Source organism: Penaeus vannamei, chromosome 10, assembly GCF_042767895.1.
Source record: "Penaeus vannamei isolate JL-2024 chromosome 10, ASM4276789v1, whole genome shotgun sequence".
NCBI lineage: Eukaryota > Metazoa > Arthropoda > Malacostraca > Decapoda > Penaeidae > Penaeus > Penaeus vannamei.
Window position 1 is genome coordinate 37,927,043 of NC_091558.1, and position 6,087 is coordinate 37,933,129.

Genomic DNA, 6,087 nt, shown 5'->3' on the forward strand with positions numbered 1-6,087 from the left:
GGATATTTCCGGAAAGTAGTTATTTGAAGGAGCCAAGAAAAGAGGTATTTAAAAGAGGTTGGTAACTTCATTTGATTCTTCTACGACTGGATATATTTCAGTGGAATGGTACGCATACAATAATGTTTAATACATCTTACTCTTTCAGTGAAAGCAAACACACACAAACACATACACACACAGACACACTCACATACACACACACGCACACACAAACACACACACAGAAACAAACACACACACAGAAACAAACACACACACACACACACACACACACACACACACACACACACACACACACACACACACACACACACATGTACGTAACATAAAGTGTAATATAAGAGTTCTCGTAAAAGCTACAATATAAATTTAGTAAACTCAATCAATAATATATGTTTCTGTGGTGTAGTGGTTAGCACAGTCGCCTCCGACGCGACAGACTCGGGTTCAATCCCCGACGGATACTACATATTCAATTTTATTTTGCATGAATGTTTGTATTTCTATCTATTTATCTTCCGTTTCATTTATATTACTACTTTTGTTTCTGCCTCTTTCTCCGGTGTTTGCAATAAAAACGAGTATGAAGAAATTGGGTGTGATATTGGATTTTTTTATTTGCTTGGTTGTTTGTTAGTGCTTATGCGCGTTTTCACAAGTTTGTTGTCATATTATTAATATGGAAAGCAAAGACTGGATTGAGGAAGAAGAGGACGAACTAGTGATGAAGAGAAAGAAACAAAGATCAAGACGGAATAGGAAAGGTGGAAGGAAGGAAAGAGGCAAAAGAAACAATTTCTGTTTTATCATCTTGCTTAGTGTTATCTTCGTTCCACTTTGCCTTCTTTAGATAAGAAATGCGAATTCACAGGAGAGAAGAATGATCTCTTTTTATACAGTAGCTAATTATTACCAATATACACTTTCATAAAGATACTTACGTGGTTTGCTTAATGAAAACCACGTTAGCCAAGATGCAGACACGTAGTTTACCTTTACCTTTAGGCGATTTATACCTCACTGAAGTTCTTTCAAATTTCCCCGTCATTGGTAGTTGTAATTAAAAATTCCTGTATTTAAGAACAAGATTAGTTATGTTACCATTAGTTCTCATCATTATGCAACAATACTCATTATAATTCTTGTCTTCATTGCGTTCTCGATCGTACTGCTGTCATTATTTTTATATTAATGTGTCCATTATGTATTTCAAAAGGACCTGTAAACAATATTTTTAGTTTACGAGTCTACTTTTATCTATACAAACTTGATGTTCAGTCTTCAGTAACAAGTTATTAATAAATCCCTCTACCACAAGACATGTTATATTTGGCATATATTTTTCACTCAATTTCTAATATTATGTCCTAATAAGACATACCTGATGATGAACTATTTTCTCTAATTACTACTGCTGTCAGTTTTTTATCCTTTACACTATAAAATATTTACATGCAATGGCAATGATTATGACTTCAAAAATCTCTTCTCTCTCTCGGCTGAGCCAAAGAAAAAAAAAAAAAAACAGGAGAAAATGTTTAACAACAAAGGATTCAGTTGATTTACTTCATTATAAGATTAGCAAAGGTAATTAAGACCTATTTCCTTTTCGTGAACTATGTCGTTAATTTCCAATTATACGTTTTCTACTGTTTTCATTGTGACTTTAATTGCTGCTGCCGTAATGATTATCACTGCTGTTATTATCATCATTACCGATTATGATTACTAGGGGTTTAAATCAAAGAAGGGGAAATCTTTCCTGTTCTTCTCTCACTTGGATGTTCTTTCCAAATCATTTAGATGTAAAATTGAAGGGACATATTGAGTAGGATTCACTGGCGTAGATATCTTGACTTTTGTATAATAGATATCAGCACAGTTGTCCAACACTCATCCAATGGATGGTTGTCGAGGAACAGGCATGAGATGATCGAATGCAGTTATTTAGACTCGTGAGGATATGAAATCAGTGAACGAATGGAAATATATATCTTAAATAGGTATGTAATGGAGATAAATTGTATTATTTGTGATCGAGGAATATATTAACTTATTACTGCTGACTCCTTTAACCACAAATTTCGACAAATAAAAGTAGACTTGCAAACAAGAGTGGAATACTTGTAAATAAACTATATGGCTCATTGGTAATTCCGAAATAGGTATCCTAATGGTAATGTCGATAGAGATCTGTGGAAAGTATTGATGATAACGATAATAGTAACAACAGTGGGCTATTTGACTTTTCTAAGACTGGATATATTTCAGTGCAATGGTAGGCATCTAATAAGGTTTAATATATGACATCTTACTCTTTCTTTGAAAACACACACACACACATGTGTGTATAATATAACATATATGTGTAATACGAATTCTCGTGAAAGCTACAATATAATTCTTGTAAAATCAACACATAACATATATGTATCTGTAGTGTAGTGGTTAGCACGGTCGCCTCCTACGCGACAGACTCGGGTTCAATCCCCGACGGATACAATATGGTTTAAACTTTTGTATGAATTTTTGTTTGCATCTCTATCTACTTACCTACCGTTCCATTTATATTTCTACTTTTGTTTCTGTCTCTTTCTGCGGTGTTTTCAGGGCGAAGGAGTATGAAGGAATTAAGAGTTTATTTTTTGTTTCTTTTTTTTCTTTTTTGGGTTGTCTGCGCGTGTTCACGAGTTTGCTGTCATTTTGGTAATAAGAGAAGCAAAGACTGAGAGGAAGAAGAGGACGAACCAGTGATGAAGACAAAGGAATAAAAAGGAAGATGGAGTAGGAAAGGTGGAAGGAAGGAATGAGGCAAAGGAAGCAAAATTTGTTTTATCCTGCTTAGTGTTATCCACTTTGCTTAGAGAGAGAGAGAGAGAAGAATGATTTTTTTACCGTAGCTAATAATTATTTATATATTTTGAATGTTTTATTGTTACTGTAGTTCACAGTGTCATGAAATATATGTGCTATTTTGGTCCGCAATTGCATACAGATACAAAGTAGACAAACCAGACAGTACAGCTACCAAGGTGTGAAATACTACTACTGTTGCATTGTGACAGCTGGATCCTGTGCTGAGCATATATCTTCTGTTTTGTGTCGTATGAGATATAATTCGTTACATTTCATCTTATATTCGGTTTGTACCGTGTGAGATGAACTGTTGTAATTCACCTTATAAGGTTTCTTGTCCACATTTCATTTTATCATTTCTTCCCATGAAACTTTTTTATCAGTTATACATTTTTTATATTGATACTGTGATATATAATTCATTCGGAGATTCTTAAAACGAGTATTCTTTTAAACATAAACATTACTGAGGAAGCATGTAATTCATGGCGACTTACAGAAGTTGTATACTGATTTAGATATGTTTTTGAAAACGTTCTCCTTTTGGGTATAAACTGTTACTTCAATAGAAAATTTTAAGAAATTTATGATAAAACAAGATTTCATCGAACAGGAATTCGAATGTACACCAATGATTGTGAAATTAATGTTTATTGTTGACATGGAATGTTATCTGAAACTACTTTTAAGACGATCGTTGTATGAAATCTACCAAAAGCTTCAAAGATTAAAGCTGATTTCCACTCATGTTCAGAAATAAGAATCTGTACTACTACTCGATATTTTAGGGATAGGCACTAGAGAGAGAGAGAGAGAGAGAGAGAGAGAGAGAGAGAGAGAGACGCCAAATAGACAGACGAGGCGAGAAACTTTGGTCATTGATATGAAATTAGTAATATAAACTATCAGAATACAAAGTTGGTTTACAAACTTTATTTACAATAGTCACCAAATGATTTCTTTTCGATCCACCCATATCTCTCTTATTCTAATCCTTTTTTCTCACTTTCCCGCATTGCCCTTGTTATCATATTTAATGTACCTATCATCCTCCCATTCTTCAGAATGAATGGAATAGATCTAGAGAGAGATATCTGGAAAAATAAAATCAGATTGCCTATTATCATTAACATTTTTAGTAGTCACTATCATTATCGTTTTAATCATAGTCGTTATAAGTTATACTGTCATCTCTTTTATAATATGTATACACTATCCCCACCATGATGACAATAACGTTAATTACTGTTTTCCTAAATATCATCATTATCATCGCATCACCATCACCATCTTCATCGTTATAATTATCAATATCGATAATAATATTGATTTTATCATTAATATTAGTGTTATCTTAGTAATAGTATTATTAGAAGTAGCACTATTGCTATTACTGTCATTGTTATTATAATCATTATCATCACTGTTGTGATTACAATTATCATTATAATTTTTATGTTACCTCTTGTAGTTGTACTCTTTTCATAACTATGATTAATATTATTGATATTACTGTTATAACTTTAATTACTATTATGCTATTATTTTTATTTTCATCATTATCATTGCTGTTATTATCATGGTAACAGCTGAACATCCCTTAATATTGGACAAATATTGAAATATCTACTAAACTGTTGCAAAAAGTAGCGAATTGGGTAGAAATATGTTATGGAAAAATTGAAGAAACGGGACTGCATTATAGATATTCATTAGGAATCATCGGTGATAAGTCTTAGATATTTTGACTTTTGTAAAATGGATATCAGCATATAGTTGTCCAGTGTCCAACATCATCTAATGGATGGTTGTTGAGGTATATGTATGAGATGAACGAATGCAGTTATATAAACTTAGAGAATATGAAACTCAGTGAGATAAATAGTGTATTATGGGGTGGGGGAAGGCGAATGCAATATAAACCTGAGAAACATGAAATAAAGGCAGATACTTTTTCTGATCAAATTATATATTATATTACTGCTGACTCCTCGAACACCAAATTTCGAGAAATGAATGTAGATTCGCAAACGAGAGTGGTAACACTTTAAATAAATTGTGTGGCTTGCTGGTATTTTTGAAATACGCATTCTATTGACATTGACGATTAGGAGACGCCAAATAGACAGACGAGGCGAGAAACTTTGGTCATTGATATGAAATTAGTAATATAAACTGTCAGAATACAAAGCTGGTTTACAAACTTTATTTACAATAGTTATCAAATGATTTCTTTTTCGACCCACCATATCTCTTTTATTCATTTTTTTTCTCTCACTTTCCTGCATTGATCTTATCATATTTGATATACCTATCATCCTCCCATTCTTCAGAATGAATGGGAGGAAAAGATCTACAGAGATATGTGGAAAAAATTCAGATTGGCTATTACCATTAACATTTTTAGTACTGTCACTATCACTACCATTACCGTTTTAATCATATTCGTTATAAGTTAAACTGGCATCTCTTTTATGATGTGTATACACTATCCCTACCATGATGACAGTAACGTTTATTACTGCTTTTCTAAATTTCGTCATTATCATCTCATCACCATCGTTATAATTATCAATATCGATAACAATATTGATTTTATCATTGATAGTGCTATCTTAGTAATAGTATTATTAGTAGCAGTATTGCTATTACTGTCATTGTTATTATAATCATTATCATCATTGTTGTGATTACAATTACCATTATAATTTTTATATTATTACCTCTTGTAGTTGTATTTTTTCAATTTTAGCATTAGTATCTATTTTGTTATCATATCTATGATTAATATTACTGGTATTACTGTTTTAACTATAATTATTATGCTATTATTATTTTTATTTTCATAATCCTCATTGCTGTTATCATGGTAACAGCTGAACATCCCTTAAACTGTTGCAAAAAGTAGCGAGTTGGGGAGAAATAAACAGGACTGCATTATACATATTCATTAGAAATCATCGGTGATATTGTGACTTTTGTAAAATAGATATCAGCATATAGTTGGCCAGTGTCCAACATCAGCTAATGGATGGTTGTCGAGGTATATGTATGAAATGAACGAATGTAATTATATAAACTTGCCTAAGAAACATGAAACAACTATAAATTTTTCTGATCGAACTATATAGTATATTACTGCTGACTCCTCGAACCCCAAATTCCGAGAAATTAATGTAGACTTGCAAACGAGAGTGGTAACACCTGTAAATAAACTGTGTGGCTTAC

At 32.3% G+C, this 6,087-nt stretch overlaps 2 non-coding genes across 2 annotated transcripts; both read left to right on the forward strand.

The window, feature by feature from the left end:
- Window positions 1–397: 397 nt before the first annotated feature.
- TRNAR-CCG (transfer RNA arginine (anticodon CCG)) lies at window positions 398–469 on the forward strand. The gene has a single exon. It is a non-coding gene; the product is annotated as a tRNA-Arg (tRNA).
- Window positions 470–2,433: 1,964 nt separating this feature from the next.
- On the forward strand, window positions 2,434–2,505 carry TRNAR-CCU (transfer RNA arginine (anticodon CCU)). Its single transcript has one exon. It is a non-coding gene; the product is annotated as a tRNA-Arg (tRNA).
- Window positions 2,506–6,087: the final 3,582 nt, after the last annotated feature.